A 21,724-nucleotide genomic window follows, 5' to 3' on the forward strand; every position below is an offset into this window, starting at 1 on the left:
GAAGAGGGCTCAGGGTGCAGAAAAGAGATTTGGGAAAAGCACCCTAAGTAAGCATAATTCTCCCCTCACCCCCAGGACTAGTAAGATTATGGGGCAAGGGGCAGACAGGAGAGGCCATGTAAAAGCAATGAGAGTATGGACTCTGGTGAGGTACTGGAAAAGAGCCAATGCCCTGCTTCCCTGGAGAGATGGGGGAAAGTCCCGAACCCTAAGAGCAGAGAGATCTTGGGTCCCGTTTCCCAGACGGAACCCTGAGGAAAAGACCCCAAAGAGAAGTAATGGTTGTTTGGAATGACTTGATAGACAAGGCCTTCGGACAGCCTCACAAGACTCCTCTCATCCCAGGGGATGGGTGGGTGAGGGCAGAGGGCACACGACACAATCATTTCTATGTAGCCAGGAGCAAAGTTGCCAGACTTGAAGGTGCCTTGAGAAGGCTGATTCAGGGGTCATCTACTGACCAACGACTCACAGAAAGCATGGTGGATACCTTGTCAAGTAGGCCAGGACAGATGATGTCGGGTAAAAGCGCGCTCTTCTCACCCTAACTCCCTGGCACTCAGGAAGCTCCTTGGACCTTGGGTACCATTTTGGAGGAAGTGGGTTGGTGAAACCCTCAAACTCCTGGGATCGGGTTCTAGGTAACCTGAAAAATGGTCAAGCCAGGGCCAGATCTCTCTCCAGCCGAGCCCAACCCCCAGCCATGACAGGAAGTCAGCCAAAACATTTCCCCAGGTTTCCTCCCCAGCTTGTTCACTTCAGCAATTCTTTTTTAAAAATAAGTCCACTTGAAAAAATTTTCTCTTCTTGGAAATATGTGCAATTGCTCAATCGGAGGCAGTTCAAAGGCACTGGAAACAGCAAAAAAGTATCTGAGCCTCCCATTTAGCTCCCAGCAGAAATAAATCTTGCCCAGTTCTCTTTGTTCCAGGCCGCCCAGCAGCCTCTTCCCTGAGTCACTCACTCCAGGGTGACATGAATCATCACCCTAGGGTCAAGGACCACACGGTTTTCCCTGGATCTGTGTGATTGACCAGGGCACTGAGGGGCCATCAGGAAGCATGGAGGACCAAGAGCCTCCTCCTAGGTCCTGGGCCTGAATCTGCCCTCCCAGATGTGTGACCCGGGGGAGTCCCTCAGCCTGTGTGACAAGGAGGTAGATTTATAGCTCTTCCAGCTTGTCCTTTCTTGGAGCTTCTCCAGTGGTGTACTAATTGTCAAGAATTTTGTGAGCTGGTTGTTAAACACAGACATCATTAAAAATTGAATTATAGCTTTGTGCTGTGGAAGTATTGTAGCCAATGAGGTTTATCCAAGGCGTGATTATTGCTAATTAAGAATTAAGTTACAATAAATGACACTAAAAACAAAATAAACACCCACAATGATCCTAATTATTTTGCTACATCTTATTGTTAAATCATCTCTTGAGAAGATTTAGTTTTATTTTATCTGTGGGGGGAAACACTATATAATGATGTGCTACTGTGCATTGCTTTCCAACTTCACATTCAGTGAATGTGGAGTTAGTAGCTGAAACTGGTGATGGTGTCACAGAAATCAGCAAATCAGCAAATGCTCCATGTCAAGGCTTTTTGTCTTAAACATTTACCAGCTCACCAATGAGCCTCTCTGCCCTGGGCTCAGCTCCTTGTCCCTGCCAGGGTGTAGAAGGAATGCAGATGACTTTAATATCACCCCATGATAGCAAAATTACAGAGATCTGATGGCCAGTTACCTTTGCACAATGCTGCTTATGTGTACCATGTCCCGAATAAGATGCATCATTTCTTCCCCTCCCCAACCCCGCCTTCTCCCAAGCCCACTCTTCCTGTACCCTAGTGAATGGTACTCAGACTAAAAACCCAGAAGTCATCATAACTCCCCCCTCTCCATCACCCTACAATCAGTTGGACTCCGAGTCCTGTCAGTCTTAGTTAAGACATGTCTTTGATTGCTTCCCTGCCATGGATCTGGGTGAACCGTGTCACCGCAAAAACCTTCTTTTTCTCTTTCCCTCTGGTCTGGCCCTTTCCAACCACACTCTACATGATGCCGGAGAAGTCCCTCCAACATATAAGTTGGACTGTCCTGCCCCTTCTTAAGGAAGACAGAGTGTGGTAGGCCAGGGAATACTGGTGCCATCTAATGAGAGCAGTTACTATTCAGTTCTGAGGTCATGAAAAATTATGTGGGAGGCCAAGCCCTCTCCACACAGAAGCATCCCGCCAGTCCAGTGGCCATGCCTCTGACAATGTCATCAATTCAAACTCAGCACAACATTTGGTAGCAAGGAAGAGATATGGTACAGTGAAAATAACAGGGTTTTGGAAGTGAAATAGACCAGGTTCCAAGATAGCTCTGGCCCTTACAGCTCCGTGATCCTTGACAAAGCAATGAATGTTCTCTGGGATCAGGCTATCATTTGGAAGATGGAGCTAAGATACTTCTCTAAAAGGATTGTTAGGAGACTTAAACAAAATAAAGCATGTGTCCAGCACATAGTAGATACCTAGGAAATGTTCTTTTACTCGCCTCTGAGAAAGAGAATATTGATTAACAAAAGTCACTTTGCTTCATGCCACACAGGGCTTACAATGTAGGTATACTCCTTCCCATGCACTCGAAAGCTCAGTTTTCTGCTTTGCCAGCCCTTAAAAGCAGTGAGAAGGGACTGCAGGAAGGAAGCAGCTACATTCTGAAGAGAAGATATAAGCTCTCAGCTTGGCACACACTCTCTGACGCCTTCCTTGTCAGCTGAGTTCAGCCCCAGTTTATAGCCCAGCCGGAAGCTGGCAGGCATGAATGAAGCCAAGCTCTGATGTTGGCTCCCTGGAAAAGACAGGAGAGCAAGTTCCATTTCAGAACAGTTCTATCCAAGATGGTTAAAATGCATAGTTTGACACTTTAGACATAATCATTTTTGTTCACAATATATTGACTGAGGGGAAAAATAGGTAGTATGATTGTACTTTCATTTTAAATATTCAATATTTTAAATATTTTTATGTGAAATAGATATAGATAGATTATGGCTACATATTAGGGAGAGAAGTCTGGAAAGTTAAAACCCAATTGTTAAAAATGGTCATCTTCAAATGGAATTATGACTAAAATCAATTTAACACCTTTTAAATATTAGTATCTGTATTTTTTTTCATTTTTTTCCCACAATGAGTATGACTTACTTGCATAATAAATGAAGGATTGTTGAAGGTGTTCTGAAAAATTACTTAGGACAGTTTGTGCCTGATCATGGACTACTTAGGCATTAATAGTCCTTGTTTCAGTATGTGCTAGTTGAGGCTCTGAACCTTCTTGTGGACTCTCCCATCTGGGAATTCCCTGGCCAACTCTTGTTCATCCTTTAATACTCTGTTCAAATGTCACTTCTGCCACAAAGCCTCCTAGACTCCGTCTTCTGATGCCACTCTCCTGGCACATGTTCTCCCTTGCCTCATGGCTCTTTTTCTTGTCTTATTTATTTACTGCACAGGTGGTTCTCAACCTTCCTGCTACCCAGTCCCCCTAAAGCACACGGCAAGTATCTATTAACTATTAACTGAACTTCAGGGTACAGAAGCATGAATTGTCCTCCAGTGAACTCTAATGAGGGCCCCCCACCGCCTGCATTGGGCACACTATCCCCTCCACCCCCTACCTATCTTCCCCCTTCTCAGCCACACTTCATTAAGAATCACGTTCTAAAGAGTGGGCAGCATATAATTCATCTGCCAGGATTTCTTGAATAGATGAATAAATGAATGAGTAGGTGAGACAGTAGAAGGAAATATGTTACAGACTGATACCGAGTTGTTAAGAGTCCAAACCCTGGTTTTTGAGGAACCCTTGGGAAGTCAAATGACCCCTCCAGGGCTGATTTCGCTTGTGGCCCCATCATGGCCTTGGAGTTCCTCATGTGAGAAGTGGGGAAAACAAGGCCCCGTTTTCCTCTTATTTAAGTGATATGAGCGTACCTCACCTAGGCGGCTACATCTGCAGGTAGACGGCCTTACGTGCACCGTTCCTACTGAGCTTGCCCAGGTTAACAGCTCAGTTTTCTGTCTTGATGATGTAAGTGGGTTTCCTGTCTTCTCTGACACACAGGTGTGCAAATTTTCCCCTTAGGATTCTACCAACTGAAACATCACAGAGAGCAGGGCCTCTTCCTCTGCCACCTACATGCCTCTGTTTGACCACCTGGGAGTACATTGCAAAGCCACTTTTAGGATTTACTTATCAACAGGACTTGCAGCTTTCGCTTAAATCCTGCAGGAAGCCACAGAGCAGCCCCGCTGGCTCTTCCAGCTCCACTTCGAAAAATGGCTAATGCGGTCCCCAAAGTGCTGCCAGTGGCATGTGCTCAAATATGCCATTACCCCGTGTCTGCTGCCCTGCTGTTCCTGAAACTAGCTCCCCCTGCAAAAGAGTTGAGCCATGAGGGTTGGCAAAATGGTCATAGCCTTGAAGCCAAACCTGCACACGTGGCCCAACTCCTGCTCTGATGAGGGGACAGACGCTGATGTTGGGGGTTCTGGGAATCCAGAACCCGAATCTCCCACTTCTGTGTGCCAGGCCTCTGGGAACTGTGGTCTCATTTCAGGGAGAAGGCCAGAGGAATTGGGCCAGTTTGATGGGACCGTCGCAACAGCTAGTCCTGCCCACACTGCACATGTGGACTCTCAGAAGCCAAAAGTGGGGCCAGATCTCAGCTGACAACCTTTTCCTTGGAGCTTCTGGCTTCTGTGTCTGAAGACATGCATTCCTCAGGATGAGGACAAGGATGGAGAGAGACAAGTGGTGTTTTGTCTAAGACATGAGATGTGTCAAGGGCCACCCAGGAGCAGCCTGTCTGAAAAAGCCAGGATCAGAACCCTATTACCTTGGAAACTGTTCCAAATAAAAATAAAACTTCTTTCTTAATTCAGCAAGACCCTTAACCCCAACATAAATGAATGAATTTACCTATTTATTTAGTAAATAGATACTAAATAAATAGATAGATAAATAGATAAATAAATATCTATATAAATAAATAAATAGATAAATAATAATAGATAAATAAATTTATTTATTTATAAATAATAGATATATATAAATAAATAGATAAATAAATAGATAATAGATAAATAAATAGATAGATAAATAAATAAATAAATAGATAGATAAATAACTATCCCAGTATGCCAGTCCTCTCTTTGTCAGTCCCTCCTTCCCTCTCTCCGTCTTCTCCCCATCCCTTCCTAGCTTTGTTCTGGAAGTGACCATAGAAGTCTGAATGTGGGAACTGGTTTCAGAAAGTCCAAAGAATAAGATGGCCTACATAGTGCCTGCCTAACTCATTCATTCATTCCACAAATGCTTAGTGGGTACCTCCTTAGTGTCAGGTATTAGGCTAGGTCCTGGGCTCTGAGGACCTGAGTCCTTCAGGCTGCCTTTCCAGGAAGCCTTCCCTGACCTCTCCAGGATACTGTGTGCTCTCTGGTCTATGATAGCATGATGCAGCTGCCCCCTATCTGCCACACGGTGGTCTCTGTTTCCTGCACATTAATTGCCTCTGCCAAGCCTGATGGCACAAAGCTTTCTTTTGTGCCCCAAGCTCTGGAAACATAACATAGGTCCAGAGCAATTGCTCAGTGTCTGGTGAATCTCTCCTTTGAAAGCAAAGACTCTAGAAATCAAACCTCACTTTTCATATGGCCTACTACACTCCAAGCACATTAAACCCTCTCCATTCTGTGAGGAAGGTATATCTCCATTTTACAGATGAGGTGAACCAAACCTCAGAGGGGTAAAATGACTTGCTCTAGATCACACAGTCAGGAAACAGGGTCAGTACTAAAACCCAAGTTTCCTATGCCCAAAATGTCCTTGACCCTGCTTGAGTGAGAAACCATTCTTGTTCTTCTCCAACCTCAGCAGAGACAGAATGAGAATATTGGGAGAGCTCTCCTTATGGAGGTTCTTGATTGTTCAGATCACAGCCCTACCTCAGGGGAAGCAAGGACTGTGGCTGAGGCACAGAACTGAAAGTCTTTCTCACAGCATCCCCTGGAGTCCATAGGAAGCAGCTGCATCCTCTAAGACAAACAGAAGAGATAGCTCTTCCCTGCTGGGATGGAGTGCCCCAACTCAATTCTTTGGCCCCTATTTACTTTCTGAATCCCAGCTCTCAGAAGCTATAGAAAGAGGCCCAAACCCTGGTGCTGGGCATCAGGGCACAGCATGGCCTAATATGTGCTTCAGGAGGCCAGAGGAAGGATTACAGAGGCTCAGTGACAGGGGCCTTCTGGGGGAGGGAAGAGCAAACTGTGAATCCATCCACCCGTGTCACAATGTGTTCCTTTACCACTTAGGCCTCAGTCTTCCCATATCCACAGTAGTGGGTTGGGCTAATTTTCCAGCCTGAGCCCTACTTTCTACCCTATGAGTTTGGGGCCCATGTTGCCTATGGAGAGCAATCATCAATCAGAGTGAGGGGGTCTAACTGGCAACCCCCAGGGCTGGAGGCTGCCTTTGAACATCTTTGCATCACATTCCCCCAGTTACAGTGATTGGTGAGCATTTGACCTACCCAGAGCCAATGAGACACAATGTGATTTTGCTGGGAAAGAGAGTCTTAACTGAGATCTTAAACGTAAGATGGTGAAAACAGAATCCTTATTGTCTAAGAATGAAATCAATGTGAAAGAGAAGATAGCAAGGAGCTAGAAACTAGGCCCTGAGGCTGTCATCTGATGCCTTGATCAAGCTATGCCTGATATCCCTAGCCTTTTATGTTTCAAGAACCAACAAATATCCCTTTTTGCTTAAACTGGTTTGTGTTGGCTTTTTTGACACTTGCAGTAAAGAATTCCTACAGCTACAAAGCTTAGCCTTTGTAAAATAGGCTGTACAGGGTCTTTCTGGACACCAGAGCCTTCTCTCACCTTGCTACTCTGCTGCCAACATAAGAGTCTGAGCTGGAATACTCAGATCTAGAGAAAATGAGCTTGCCCTAAGTTATTCCCTAACTAAATGTATCACCCTGTGCCTTTCTCAGAACCTGCTTCTCCTTCTGCATTCCCAGCCCATATTGATGGAATCATTGTCCTCCCTGAAACCCCAACCCAAACCTCTGAATCTCCCACCCCTCCAATGCCTGCCCCCCACCCTACCTTCCACTATACATATATACTTTTAAACATCTACTCAGGCTCCAAATGAGGAACTAGCTTTGACCATCCTCCTTGTTCCTGCCTAAAAGATACCTGGTGAATATAAAGACATGTTAATTGAGTTCAATTCCAACCTTCAAATGATTTTCCAACATTGGTGCTTCCTTCCAGATAACTACCAGGAGCTCACTCCACCTATTCCTCAGCTCAGCATTGGATGGGATGGGATCTGACTGCTAACTGTTCCCTGGGAAATCAGGCCCCAGACCAATGGGGGACTTTGTGAACAGGTTTGCTGCCTGGAACCCCAGCGCCACACTTCGGAGTGAGGATTCCAGTTTGCAGGACCAGGAAGAAGATTACACCTTGCACACTGAGACCAGTGGAGGGAATGGGAACAGTTGTGGATCTTGGCCAGGGTCATCAAGGGAATCTGAACTGAAATGCATTTGCAGTTTGGTCAACTCAGAACTTGGACAGAGGCTGTGGCCACAAGAAGCCGCATGCCAACGTAAAGTGGACCAGTTCCCTTGGCAACCAAATCTATGCAGATAGCCTCAGGATTTGGGTCTTCAGACACCACTTGAGAGCAGGCTATGATAAACAGTGTTGCCAAATGGTGGTGAGGAAGAGGAAGGCAGGAGCTTGGGAATGGCTCTCAACAGCAAACTCTGGTGGCCTGAGGCACATGAATTTCAGTGTGTTCTTCATAAACAGGCTTGTGTAACAGTGGCTACTTGATAATATGAGACAGGAAATAACCACAGAGGATTTCTCTCCAGGGAGTTGTCATCTTTCCACTATGGAAAGATGAGAAATGCATCAATTTTGAGTATTAGTAACAATTTTGAGGCATCAGCAGAAGAGAACCAATATTTATTATGCCAGGTTCTCTATCTGACTTTTTATATCCTTCATCTTATTAAGTCCTGACAATACCCTGCATGGAATTATTATTCCCATTATACAGGTGAGAAAACTGAAGTTCAGAAAGGATAATTTGCTACAGGCATCATAATTACTAAGCACTTTCAACAGGATTTGAGTTCAGGGTAGTCTGACTCTAAGCCAAGGTTCTGTTCATCACACCATGCTGAGGCTTTGAGGGCAACACAGAACCCTGCAGCACTGTTGTCAACCACCACCACCACCACAGAAGAAACATTGACACAGGACCAAAGGACCAGAAGACATTTTTCTGGCTAAGGATTCACCAACTGATTCATCATGGAGAAGGTATTTTCGTTAACATCAGATTCACATATGTTCTACTAAATTGCAGTTTGTTGTTTATATACTATTTCTCCTTAAAGTAACTGTTTGGTCAACAGCATAGAGTTCAACCCAGGGTTTAAGCTGAGTCATTCTTTAAAAACCTGTGGAAATGCAGAAACTTCTGGAAATTTCTCATCTGCACTTTCAGATGAGAGAAGCTGATAACTAACCAGAAATGGACCTCCAAGAGTGATCATTCTCCTAACAAATAATCTTTCAAGTAGAAATGGCCTTTTTAAAGCAACTTTGGTTATATTTCTCCCTTGATTAAAACATTTTACTGGCTCTTCATGCACTGATTCCTAAATCCAAGAATGCTTACTAGAATCATTTGACGTGTTTGATAAAATGCATTCTCCTGGTTCCATCCCAGATCTACTGGATCAAAATATCTGGGGACAGGGCCCAGGATCTGTATGGCTAACAGTCCCTCATGGAAGTGTGATGCAGCCTGTCTAGAAGACTAGAGCTGGAAAATCCCTGGTCCCTAGGTAAAGTCCAGGTTCTCTGGCACATATGCCAGATTTCCTGCTCTGAGCTACCAACTTCTCCTGTTTCTTCTCTAGCCACAATCACCAAGGTATCCCACACCCCAACATCACCTAATGATCCTGTTTCCAAATGTTCCATGTACTTTCAAACCTCCATACCACTCTCTGCCTCAAAGACCTTTCTCTCCCACCTGCCTCCGAGGAAGACTGTCCTCACCTGTAGGATGAGGGATCCTCCTGTAGGATCCTCAGGCTCCTCCCCAGATGAACTCCTTCTGCCCATTTCTTTTCAGAGTTGTAAGTAGTTTATTTGAACATAGACTGTAGAGCCAAACAAGATCGGGTTTTACCTTGTGATTGTCACTTCCTAACTCTGTGATTTGGCTGTTGAATCTCAGTGTCCTCACAAGTTGTTATGAAAAATAAGCAGGCAAATATATGTGAATTGTAGAGACATTGCCTGGTGTAGGGTCTCTAGCAGAGTTAGCTATCAAAATGGTAGCTTTTATTATTATCACTGTTGTTATTATTATTTGTTTTGGATATTGTCGTGACATTTCTCTAACACAGGGTTCAGCAAACTACGGTCTGTGAACCAAATCTGACCAAATGACTGTTTTTATATAAAGAAAGTTTTACTGGAACATAGCCACAATCGTTCATTTATGTATTGCCTATAGCCGTTTTTGCATTACAAGGGCTGAGTTGAGTAGCTGAGACAGACTCTATCTGACTCATAAAGCCTAAAATACTTACTGTTTGGCTTTTTACAGGAAAAAGTTTGTCAACCCTGCTGTAACGTAATAGCAATTATTTGTTTGCAAGTTGGTCTTTCCCACTTGACTGATAGCAAATCAGTAGTTTTCATGGGTGACTCTTACTTATCCTTTAAAACCCAATCTTTCTCATCTTTGTATCCCTGGAACTTGAAACATAGTGTTTGACAAATGGAACCAAATAATTCCTTAACCCAGCTGAAAGGCACACATCTCTAGAAAAGCCCCTGAAGGGAAAGGGGGCAAGACTTCCTACAGGACCAGGACTGAGTTAATAGAGATATACAACTTGGAGAAACCAGGTACACCTTGGAAGTAAAATCAGGCCTTCAGGGGATGTGAGATTTTCACTGCAGCCCTTGTTCTGAGTTCCTGGTTCAAGGAGGCCCTGCACTCAGCGTACTATGAACAGTCTCACTGGCGCATACCACCTGACCCCAGCACCCTGGGCCTTGCTGTTGGAATATTTTCACTGATGGAGAGGAGAGGAAACCCCCTTTTAGGAAATTCTCTTCTGAAGGTTTTAGTATAGTCCCATTTTCCAAGAGGGCATAATTGGGTTGGTCCAAATGGTCTGATAACCCTCATGGTCCTTACAGTGGGCAATTTGATGTACTAATTTTTAATAAATGAACTGATGGATATCTTTTCTATGTAGATTTACTTTTTTTTTTTTTTGGTTTTGACTCCCCATGAATTTTCATTTTCTGAGCACAGCTCCTATTGGAGGAGAACTAGGATTTCAAAGCAGTGGAGCTATTTCTTTGTAAGCTGGTTATGAAACCACTCTGTGACCTTGGGCCAGTCATGCCTGTCTCTGGACCTAGCTTTCAGCTTCTGTACAATGACTTTCAGACTTTTGACTCCCTGGAGTTCTGGCTGGAGGGGTGGCCTCCCCAACTCGTAGTGATGAAAAGCAGTGGGCTGACAACAGACAGCTTGATGGAGCTTTTTTCTTCCTCCATGCCTCTGTGTTACTAGTAACACACTCTCCCAACTTCCCCCATCCCCTGAAAATACAACAATTCATTCCTACTGCCTTTCTTGAGGCTCGAAGAAGATACTTTAGCTCTGAAGCAGATCCTCAGGAGATAAGAAAATGTCACTGATGTGGTTGGAAAAATCTGAGCTGGATGAAATGGAAACACAGAGCTTTCCCCTGAGGCTGGATGAGAAGTGCATGGATAGAAGCCAAGTCCATCCCTTCCTTGAGCCTCTGGGAGCTGGCAGCTCATTGCCTCTCTCAGAATATATGCCCCCTTATCCTTCACCCTACCCCCATGAGTATAACTGCTGAGCCTGCAGTATCTTGGTTATCTGGGGGCAAATCAGTATTACTGTGGATTGAACTGGTTTTTATTGATTTCTCTGTAGGTGATTTATAACTGCCTGCTTCCTAAAAGGGTTTGTGGCCAGATGTCAATAAAAACACTCAAAGGGCAAGAGTGTTAAAAATAAGACTGAAAAAGGGAGCATAAACTGTGCAAAGGAAAGAGGGAGATAAGCTCACCAGCCAAGATGGGATGATGCCTTAACTCAGATGATCTGGAGGGTAATCTTGATTTTCAGTTTCTACTGATATAATTGAGATCAGTAGCATCTTGCTTTCGGCTACTATAAGAAGTACAGAGCAAAGAATACTTACATCTTGAGCTTCCAAAATGGACCCTTCACTCAAAAGAGAATAAATTTAGAGTGAACATTTTAAGAGGTTTAAAGTTCACTTCACAGGAGTCTTTCCATTTAAGAACTTCAAATTTTACTTCACAGAAGGACTCCTCACGCAAGTCCATCACCATACTGTTCATTCACACAGCACAACTTGGAATTAGTTTTGCTTTTTTTTTTTTTTAAAGATTTTAAGTATTTATTTGAGAGAGATAGAAAAGGAGAGCACAAATGGGGGAGGGGCAGCAGGAGAGGGACAAGCAGACTCCCAAGCCTGACTTGGGGCTCAATCCCAGGACTCTGGAATCATGGCCTGAAGTGAAGGCAGATGCTTAACTGACTGAACCACCCAGGTGCCCTTGTTGTTGTTGTTATTTTTTTTTCAGTAGTCAGTATAAATGGAGGTGCTGTGTGTTCTGTGTCTGATGGCTGGTTACTGACCTTCCTTGATGTGGCTGTAGAGAAGATTGACTAACTGAGCTCAAGGAACATGCAAAACTACACATGAAGATCCTTTATCTTAGGGACTATAGGCAATGCCTTTTAATTCTGGCTGCAAGCTAATGTCATTTAGTGGTCATGTGAATGGGTTATTTAAACAAATGCTGGCTTCCCTAGTTGCAGCTAACCAGAGATCAGATCTCTCAGGGGAACACTCATAAGGCTATTTTTTGGGGGTGAACTGTGTCCCAAAGCTCATATATTGAAGCCCTACTCCCTAGTACCTCAGAATGTGACTATATCTAGAGATAGGTCCTAAAAGAGGTGGCTGATTTAAAATGAAGCTGATCGCTTCTCAGCCTTTTGGCTAAGATCAAGTGAAGTTAAAATGATGCTCTTAGGGTGAGCCCTGATCCAATCTGACTGGCATTCTTATAAGAAGAGAAAATTTGGACACACAGAGAGACACCAGGAATGTGCCCGTACAGAGGAAAGACCATGTACTGACACAGAAAGAAGTTGGACATCTGCAACCCAAGGAGAGAGACCACAGGAGAAATCAAATCTGCCAACACCTTGATCTTGGACATCTCCCGAATTGTGAGAAAAATTATTTGTGTTGGTTAAGGCACCCAGTCTATGGTATTTTGTTATGGGATCTCTAGCAAACTAATGCAGCTATTAATAGAATTTCTTAGCTCTATCAGGTTTGAATTCAAATCTCTTTCAAACACTTAATCTTGGGAATTGGGATCAATGAATTTGCAGGAATAATTGCTTTAGCATTTTTTAAGACAACCACAAAGCTCCTTGCAGGACTCTCTAAAGAAATAAAGATGCTAAATTGATGCCCAAATTAAGATGCCCAAATTGATTTACTGATTCAACACAATCCCTATTAAAATCCTAGCTGCCTTTTTTTTTTTCTTGCAAAAGCTGGCAAATAGATCCTCAATTTCATATGGAAATGCAAGGGACCAAGAATAACCAAAACAATCTTGAAAAGGGAAGGGGAAAAATAGATAATTTACATCTCTCAATTTAAAAACTTAATATATAAAATTACAGTAAGACAGTGTGACACTAGATATTATACAAGGATACACATACATATTAATGGAAGAGAATCAAGAGTCCATAAATAAATCCTTCCATTTTTATAGTCATTGATTTCAGTAAGGGTGCCAAGATAATTCAATGGGGGAAGAATAGTCTTCAACAAATAGTTCTGGAACAACTGGATATCCACATCAAAAGAGTAAAATTGGATCCCTTCCTTATACCATATATAAAAATTAACTCAAAATGGAGCAAATGCCTAAATGGAAAAGGTAAAACTGTAAAGCTCTTAGATGAAAACATAGCAGTAAATCTTTGTGTCCTTGTGTTAGGCAATACTTTCTTAGACATAATACCAAAAATACAGGCAACAAAAGAAAAAATAAATTGGATTTCACCAAAATTAAAAACTTTTGCACCATAAATAATACCACTGAGAAGTGAAAATACAACCCGTATACTATAATAAAATATTTGCGAATGATATAGCTAATCAGAGACTTGTATTCAGAATATATAAAGAATGCTTACAAATCAATAATAAAAGGACAAATACTTTTAAAATGGCCAAAAGAATCAAATAGACATTTCTCCGAAGAAGATATACAAATGCCCAATAAACATACAAAAAGATCCTCAATATCATTAGCCTTCAGAGAAGTACAAATCAAAACAAGATGCCATTTCACATCCATTAAAATGCAAAAAACAGAGAAGAACAAATATTGGTAAGGATGTGGAAAATTTGAGGCCCTTATGCATTGCTGATGGAAATGTAAAATCATACAGCTACTTTGGGAAACACACTAGCAATTCCTCAACATGTTAAACATAGATTTGCAATATGACCCACAAGTTCCACTTCTATGTATTTACCCAAGAGAAATTAAAACGTTTGTTCGCACAAAAACACGCACACAATGTTCAGCAGCATTATTCACAATAGCCAAAAAGTGAGAACAAATGAAATGTCCAGGTAATTAACAGATGAATAAAATGTGGTGGAATAATATGGTGGAATATTACTCAGCCACAAAAAGGAATGAAGTACTGATACATGCTAAAATACGGATAAACCTTGAAAACTTTATGATAAGTGAAAAGTCAGTCACAAAAGATCATATGTTCTATGATTTCATGATTGTCTTTATATGAAATGTCAAGAATAGAGAAATCTGTAGAGACAGAAAGTAGATTAGTGGTTGCTTAGGGCTGGAAGAATGGGGGAAATGGGAAGGGACTAACCATAAGTGTAGGGTTTCTTTTTGGGTAATGAGAATTTTCTGGAATGAAATAGTGGTGATGGCTGCACAATTCTCTGAATGTGCTAAAAAACATTGAATCGTACATTTAAAATGGGTGAATTTTAGGACATGTGAACCATAGCTTAATAATCTGTTAAAAATAAAACTTCTTCAACAACAACATAGAAACTACCTTTGGTTCTTACAACATGGTGATCTGTCTGGACTTAGTTTCGTCAAACAGAAAATGTGAAAATTCAGCTACCTGATTTCTAAGTTTCCTTCCATCTCTAAAATTCCTGAGTGTATATAATTTAAGAAAACAGGTTGGGAAAAAAAGATGGAGTCTGGGTATATGTTTCTAGGATGGGGTTATGTGGAGAGAAATGAAGGAGGGCAAACAAAAAGACTAAAAGGGATAGAGATGAATGTACAAGGGACGTGAACTCAGAGAGACAGACACATAAAGACAAAGAGGCAAGACTATGCTCAAAGAGAAAAAAACTCACCAAAATGCATGGGCAGATCAGTCATCCATTCTTCCATTTAGCAAAAATTTCCTGAGGACCTACAAAGCCAAGCTCTGTATTCAAGAGTAAACCAGGTAGACCGAGGCACTGAGCTCAGCAACTAGAAGCACAGCAGCAATCAGGCAATGAATAATGAGAGCCAAGATGCTGTAGTTCAAGATGCTCTGGAAGTACACAGGTTGCATGCAGGCACACGTGCACACACAAGTACATGCACTCACATCACACCACACTCAACACATGCAACACTCCCAAAGTCAGATCCATTTTGCAAGGTGTGCCATTTCTCACCTGAGGCATTTCAAATTCTGCTAGTAAAGACATTCATAAAAATATGTTGTGTTTTACAATGATGGGCACAAATGGGAATGGCATATTTTATTCTCACTCTGAAGTCTCTATAAAATGAGGCTCAAGGAAAGGATTCATCCCTCAGTTTTGGAGATTCCTCCTACTCTTTCCCCTTCATCAGAAGGACTGGCTTTGGAAATAGAGAAGAATGTGATCTATTACAAGCACACCAGCCCTACTCCTCTGGGCTTTCAGCTGGAAAGTTCCCAAAACACATTCTGTTCTACTCTGCTTCCATCTCATCCAGATCTGGCCCAATAAAGGCATCATGTGTTGCCCATTTTCCCTGTCTTGTTGCTCCTCTACTGCTGTAAGTATGACATGCTGACAGCATGGGAAGAAATCTCAGCTCAACAGGAAAAGTGATTCTGTTTTGTGCACAATGTCTGCAATAAGTGCTTCCGTATGACCACCAGGTTATACTCCATGTCTGGAGAGCCGCACACAAACACACACACCAGCCTCCCACCCCGATCAACCCTGATTCCCAGATCCTTGCCCATAGGACAAGAGAGATGCAGGGCATGAACATCTCCCTCACTTCATAGAGACTGACCTCCAATCTCCAAACAATTAAAAGGTCAGGATCTATCACCACTGCACTTTCAGACCAAAATGCAGTTTGAGTGTCTCTCAGCTTATAGATCATGTTCTCATTTTCTTAGCTGTGACCCTTGTGCTGACTTTTGGCCTCTCTAGGAGATTCCCATGCAGCACAGAGCAGAAAATTGTTCATAGGGTGAGAAGGGAGGACAAGATAGTCTATGTCTCATTTTCCTCCCTGTAAAATGGAGACAATTGTTTCTACCTCAGGATGGTTGATGGGAGAAATGAGATGTGTAAATGACTTGGCACAGAGTTAGTGCTTTGGGGGAACACCTACAGTTTTTGCCTGCTTTGTACCCTGGTCCCCCTTCTTCTGGTAACAGCAGCATCTTCATCTTCTCTGTGCTTGGGGTGGGGGTGATGGACCCCACTGTGGGAGTGGGACTGTAGCACAGGGCTGTCCCCTCCGAATCCCCTGTGGCCCTGGTGATCGAGGAATGGGCATATGACCCAGACTGAGCGATAAGTTCATCTCAGTAACTTGCCGGAATGACTAGGGGAGTTCTTGTTGCCAGGGTTTCTGAGAGGATAGGATGTAAGTTGGGGACTGTGAGTTTCAGGTTTTCACCATGAGGCACAGGCCACCTGAGAAGAGATCCAATACCAAGGATAGTTGGGAGGTAGAGGGGATGAGCCCCACGCATCCAGCTACATCTGAACCTGCACTAGACTTGTCAGTTATGTAACCCAGAAAATTCTGGTTATTGTCTAATCTAATTTGAATAAATTTCTGTTCCATGCAGACAAGAATCTTGGCTAATGAAAAGCTCACCGGATTTGGTTCACCCTTCCCCCTTTGCACTGCCATTGGTCTGGAGGGGCCCTTCTTGAGCCTTGCAGAGATTTTGCCACTGCTCCTCTCCCCATCCTCAGTCTCTTTTCCTTCAGTCTGTCTTCGCTACACTGATCATTCTCAGCACAGGCTTCATCATATTACTGCTCTTCTTAGAGGACTCCTTGACTCACCACCACCTGGAGAGCAAGTCCTGGCTTCCTCAACTCTACCTTCAAAGCCCTCCACAGTCTGACCCCAAATCCTTTTCTGTTTTCTCTTTTTTAACTGAGGTATAATTGACATATAGCATTACATTAGATTCAGGTGTGCAACATAACGATTCAGTATTTGTACATATTGCAAAAAGATCTTCACTCTAGGTCTAGTTAATATCCGTGAACATACATAGTTACAAAAAATTTTTTCTTGCAATGAGAACTTTTAAGATCTACTTTTTTAGCAACCTTAATTCCTCTTGAGCTTATCTCTCATGACCATCTCCCATGGCTCTGCACGTACTATGCCTGATTGACATCAACCCAGTCCCCTGCACCTCAGGGCTTCCGTACTCTCTCACTCTGTGCCTTTCCCCAGAAGATCTTCCACTTCTTACCTACCTACCAAAATCCCACCTACTCAACCATCTTCTCTTCCAAGAAGACTTCACAGATGGCCAAGGCAGAATAAAGGTCTCACTCAGCTAAATGTATTCCCTTGTTATATATAGTACCTGTCAGTCTGTCCTTACATAAGAATAATGTATAAACACTATGAGAGCAGGGAGCATGTTGTATTTGATTCTGGATCCTCCTGGAGCCCTTACACATGGGACTGCCATAGGACTGACACAAGACCCTAGCTCCCCGCTCACAAATTCTGAATCCCCCACCCTCCCTTCAACTCCACTCTAGGAGAGAGGATCCTAACATTTGAACCGTGTTTCCTCTTTAACAGGAAACCTTTTTTTAAATTGTGGTAAAATACAAGTAACAAAATTTACAATTTTATCCATTTTAAAGTGTACAATTCAGTGGCATTAAGTACATTCACAATGTTTTACACCTATTACCATTATCTAGATCCAGAACTTTTTCTTCACCCCAAAAGGAAACTTCATATCCATCAAGCAGTTATTTCCCATTCCTCTTTCCCCCTAAGCCCTGAAAATCATTAGTTTGCCTTTTGTCTCCATGGATTTGCTTGCTCTGGACATTTCATATAAATGGAAGCATGCAATATGTGGTCTTCTGTAACTGACTCCTTTCACATAGCATAAAGTTTTTGAGATTCATTCATGTATCTGTATCAGTCCTTCATTCCTTCTTATGACTGAATAATATTCCATTGCAAGAATAGATCTCATTTGATTCATGTATTCATCAGTTGATGGACATTTGGGTTGTTTCTTCCTTTTGACCATTGTGAACGGTGCTGCTATGAACATTCACGTACAAGTTTTTGTGTGAACGTCTGTTTTCAGTTTTCTTGTATATACCTAGAAGTGGAATGGCTGGGTCATATGGGAACTCTGTGCTTACTAGGAAGCCTCCTACATATGCCACCTCCAGCTCTCATCAACATCCTGGATCTGCTTGGCTGACTTCATCTTGGAAGTGTCCATCGGCTTTTTAGAAGGGAGCTATTTCATCTTGATTGTTGTCTTCTGATGGCAATCCTTAAAGGGCATTTCTAGTTTTTAATATTAACCTCTTACTTCTTGGAGTTTTTTTTTTAAAGATTTTTATTTATTTATTTGACAAACAGAGATCACAAGTAGGCAGAGAGGCAGGCAGAGAGAGAGAGAGGAGGAAGCAGGCTCCCCACAGAGCAGAGAGCCCGATGTGGGGCTCGATCCCAGGACCCTGGGATCATGACCTGAGCCGAAGGCAGAGGCCTTAACCCACTGAGCCACCCAGGTGCCCCACTTCTTGGAGTTTTCTATTGTCTAACTATTTCAGATCCACTATTTAGTTTGTTCCTCACAACACTGCTACCTAGGAGATTCTATTATGTCTGCTTTTCAGTGGAGGAGGCTGACAAGGCTGAGACTGACTCCCAGCCCAGTGCCCTTTCCATACAACCACAGAGGCCCTCTCTCAATTAGCTTCTCTGTCCAAGGTCTTTGTAAGAAATAACCACCTTCTGAAATTTATTCTCAGATCCACCATCATTCAGAAATGCTAGGTGGCCAGTCAAAGCTGGCACAGACTTCTGCCACACTCCGCCAGCTGGCACTTCATGTCTAAGCAAAACAGTTTTTTCATTATATTTAAATATTTGCCTGTACCCAGAAGATCAACTTTTGCCTTTTCTAGGTCTTCAGGAACCTTTTGGAATCCTGAGTTAATGCTCCCTTTTGATGTTGATATGAAGCTAAATCTGAGCATGTCCCATAAGCTTAACCTCAGTTCTCAAAATTTCCTCCCCTAATTTTTGTTCAACCCGAGAGCATTTCCTTTTCCTTCTCAGGAGAAGGCCATCTCTTGGACTGGAGAGTTCCTGACCTTTTGGGAAAAGAAAAAAGAAGCACAATGACCCCAACTGTTCCTTGAAGCCTCCCATCCTTGTGTCTTATGTCCAAGTGGGACTGGAAACCAGAAGAGTCCATGCTGTACCCATTCTGTCCACTGTCTGACCCCCACACCCTCAGGGAGAAGTTTTTGGGGCTGACCTGGCTCACTTAGAACCTTCACTGGCAGTTCTACAAGCAGTGAGGACTTTATAGATGCCACATGACCAACCTCATGTGCACTCAAGCAAGGATGCCCCAAGCTAGCTTTTTCCAAAGTGTGTTCTCTGCAACCCTTGTTCTGGGTGATTTTGTTAGTAGCTGTGAGAATAAAGGTTTCTGAGTTTCAGTGCATTTGGGGACAGAGAGGTTTCTGTACCATGGGCTTCTCAGCCTGTAGGAAGCAAATATGCAGGACAAACCTGCAAAAGGAGGAGATAGTATAGAATGTTTCCCAAACTTGGGAAATGAATATTTGACCATGAACGTTTTATCAAGGAGCAGCTCGAAGTGTTTTCATCAAAGCGCTAGTCAAAGATGCCCCCAGACCCTCTAGGACCCGTGGGACCCAGAGGTAAGAAACAGAACACTTGTGCACATGGGCTCTGGAGCCGTGCTGCCTGGGATCATATCCCAGCCCTGCCACATAGTAACTGGGTGACCTTGGGGAAATTACTTCAGCTGTCCATGCCTCAGTTCCCCAACTGTAAAATACAGATGGTGATAATCATGTACATTATATAATACATGTAAACTTCTTAGAGTAGGGTTTGACCCATAGTCAGTGCTCACTAAATGTTAGCTGGCATTTTGAATCCTTCACAAGCCTCGCAGAAAGGGATTCCTCACATTCCCTCAGGAGCAGCAGTCTGTGCCTGATACTCCCCACATCCAGCCAACACCAGCCTCTCAGTTTATAAAACCTCTTAGCCAAGATGGCATGAAGCCCCATAAAAGCCAACTGTAGTTCCCTAGGAATAACCTTTCCTGAACTTGATGGCTACAAAGACCTCCTTCTACTTCATTTTTAATCCCTTATAGACAGGCACATAAGATTCAGAAGACCCAGATTCTATACACAACTTACTCATTTTCCAGTGGGATCTCAAGTTTTCTTCCCTATAACATATAACACAGTTTCCTTCCCTATAGCAAGGCTCTAGTCCAAGGACACGGCACAGAAAAGGGTGTGGCTAGAACACTAAGGCAGGCAGAGGGGCTGGAGAGCAAAGTAGCAGGGAGAAGATAGTACCAGTGACAGGGGGTAAGAGTATTCCCCTTTTGAGGAAATGGGAGAGAGTGCCTATGACAAGGATGCTTGGGTAGTGAATTAGGATAATTAATAGTAGGGATGTCTGGGTGACTCAGTAAGTTAAGTGCCTGCCTCCAGCTCAGGTCATGATCCCAGGGTTTTATTGATCCTGGCACTGGGCTCCCTGCTCAGCAGGGAGTCTGCTTCTCCCTCTCCTACTGTGTCCTCCCTCTCTCAAGTAAATAAATAAAAACTTTAAAAAAAAAGGTTAATTAACATTAGCTGCTGCAACAGACCCCAAATCTCAGTGTCTTTGAATGTCCATCCTCCTGAGTTAAGTCTAATGCAAGTTGAGATGCCCACCTCCATCTTGTAGCAAGAAATTCTATAACAGAGGCGCCTGGGTGGCTCAATGGGTTAAGCCTCTGCCTTCAACTCAGGTCATGATCTCAGGGTCCTGGGATCGAGTCCCGCATCAGGTTCTCTGCTCAGCAGGGAGCCTGCTTCCCTGCCCCCTCTCTGCCTACTTGTGATCTCTGTCTGTCAAATAAATAAATAAAATCTTTTTTAAAAAACCTATAACAGGAAATCCCATGTGGAATATATAGGTGGGTGTGTGGTTGCCAAGAATCTCTGGATTACCCTGGCTGCCAAAGCTGTACTCTGTTGCCCAACCGTGCGCCCTTCTCCTTTTGGAGAAGTAAAACCTGTTTGCCTCTGGGTTGATTCTCCCAGCTTTTCTAGGATTCTGCAACCTCAGAGTCTGTGGTTGCCCACATTGTAGTATTTTAATTTCTCACCTCTGGGAGGATTCAGGCTCTGCTGTTAGCTGCCTCACTAATCCTCATCCTCTGGCAGAGATGGTTAGCAGTCTCTGAGTGTTCCTGTGTTCCTCTGCACTGCCAGCCTCTCTTGCAGTTGACTGGGGTTCCTACCACTACCTCTGGCCAAGAGACTATGTGTCACCTCTGGGTTGAGACATGGAGAGTGGTTCCTCCTGCATTCTTCTCTTCCCCCTATTGAGATGTCTCTGGAGGTCACGGGTTTCATAGGAGAGCTAAAAGAACCAACTCAGAAACAAATGTTCCCCCTCCCTAAGTGTCATTTCTCCAATTTGGGGGGGGAAGGAAAGTGGGAACCATCAGGTGGGTAAGAGGAAGGGGCCTTTGGCAGACAGGACTGTCCAGGAATTCTTGGCATTTATATAGCCATTTAATGATTTAATGTCAGGTATGTCTTCCAGATGGGATTTTCTGTCATGAAACTTCTTGCTGTAATTTGAAGTAACAATGTGATCTGTGATTCAGATACTCCCAGTAGTACCACAGATAGTGCAGCAGGTGGCATGTTTCAGACTGTGATGTGCACATGAATCACCTAGGGGTCTTGTTAAGCTGCAGATTCTGTCTCAGTAAGTCTGAGGCAACACTCAGGAGTCTGCATTGCTAATAAGCTCCCAGGTGATGATGATACTGTTGGTCCCTAGACTGTGCTCTGAAAAGTAAGGTGATAGGGGCAGGGCGATATACAATGCATAAAATTATGAAATCCCGATAATCCATGTGAGGTTACACAGATAACGTGGCTGTG

The 21,724-nt window shown here is 43.2% G+C and overlaps 1 protein-coding gene and 1 pseudogene across 1 annotated transcript in view; one reads left to right on the plus strand and one right to left on the minus strand.

Annotated features, from left to right (window-relative positions):
- IRAG1 (inositol 1,4,5-triphosphate receptor associated 1) overlaps nt 1-21,724 on the minus strand; it is a 119,522-nt gene that overhangs the window by 84,593 nt on the left and 13,205 nt on the right. The window lies entirely within an intron of this gene.
- LOC116865454 lies at nt 1,273-1,434 on the plus strand (annotated as a pseudogene).

The sequence above is a fragment of the Lontra canadensis genome, unplaced genomic scaffold (genome assembly GCF_010015895.1).
Source record: "Lontra canadensis isolate GAN:19392208 unplaced genomic scaffold, GSC_riverotter_1.0 scaffold7, whole genome shotgun sequence".
Classification (NCBI taxonomy): domain Eukaryota; kingdom Metazoa; phylum Chordata; class Mammalia; order Carnivora; family Mustelidae; genus Lontra; species Lontra canadensis.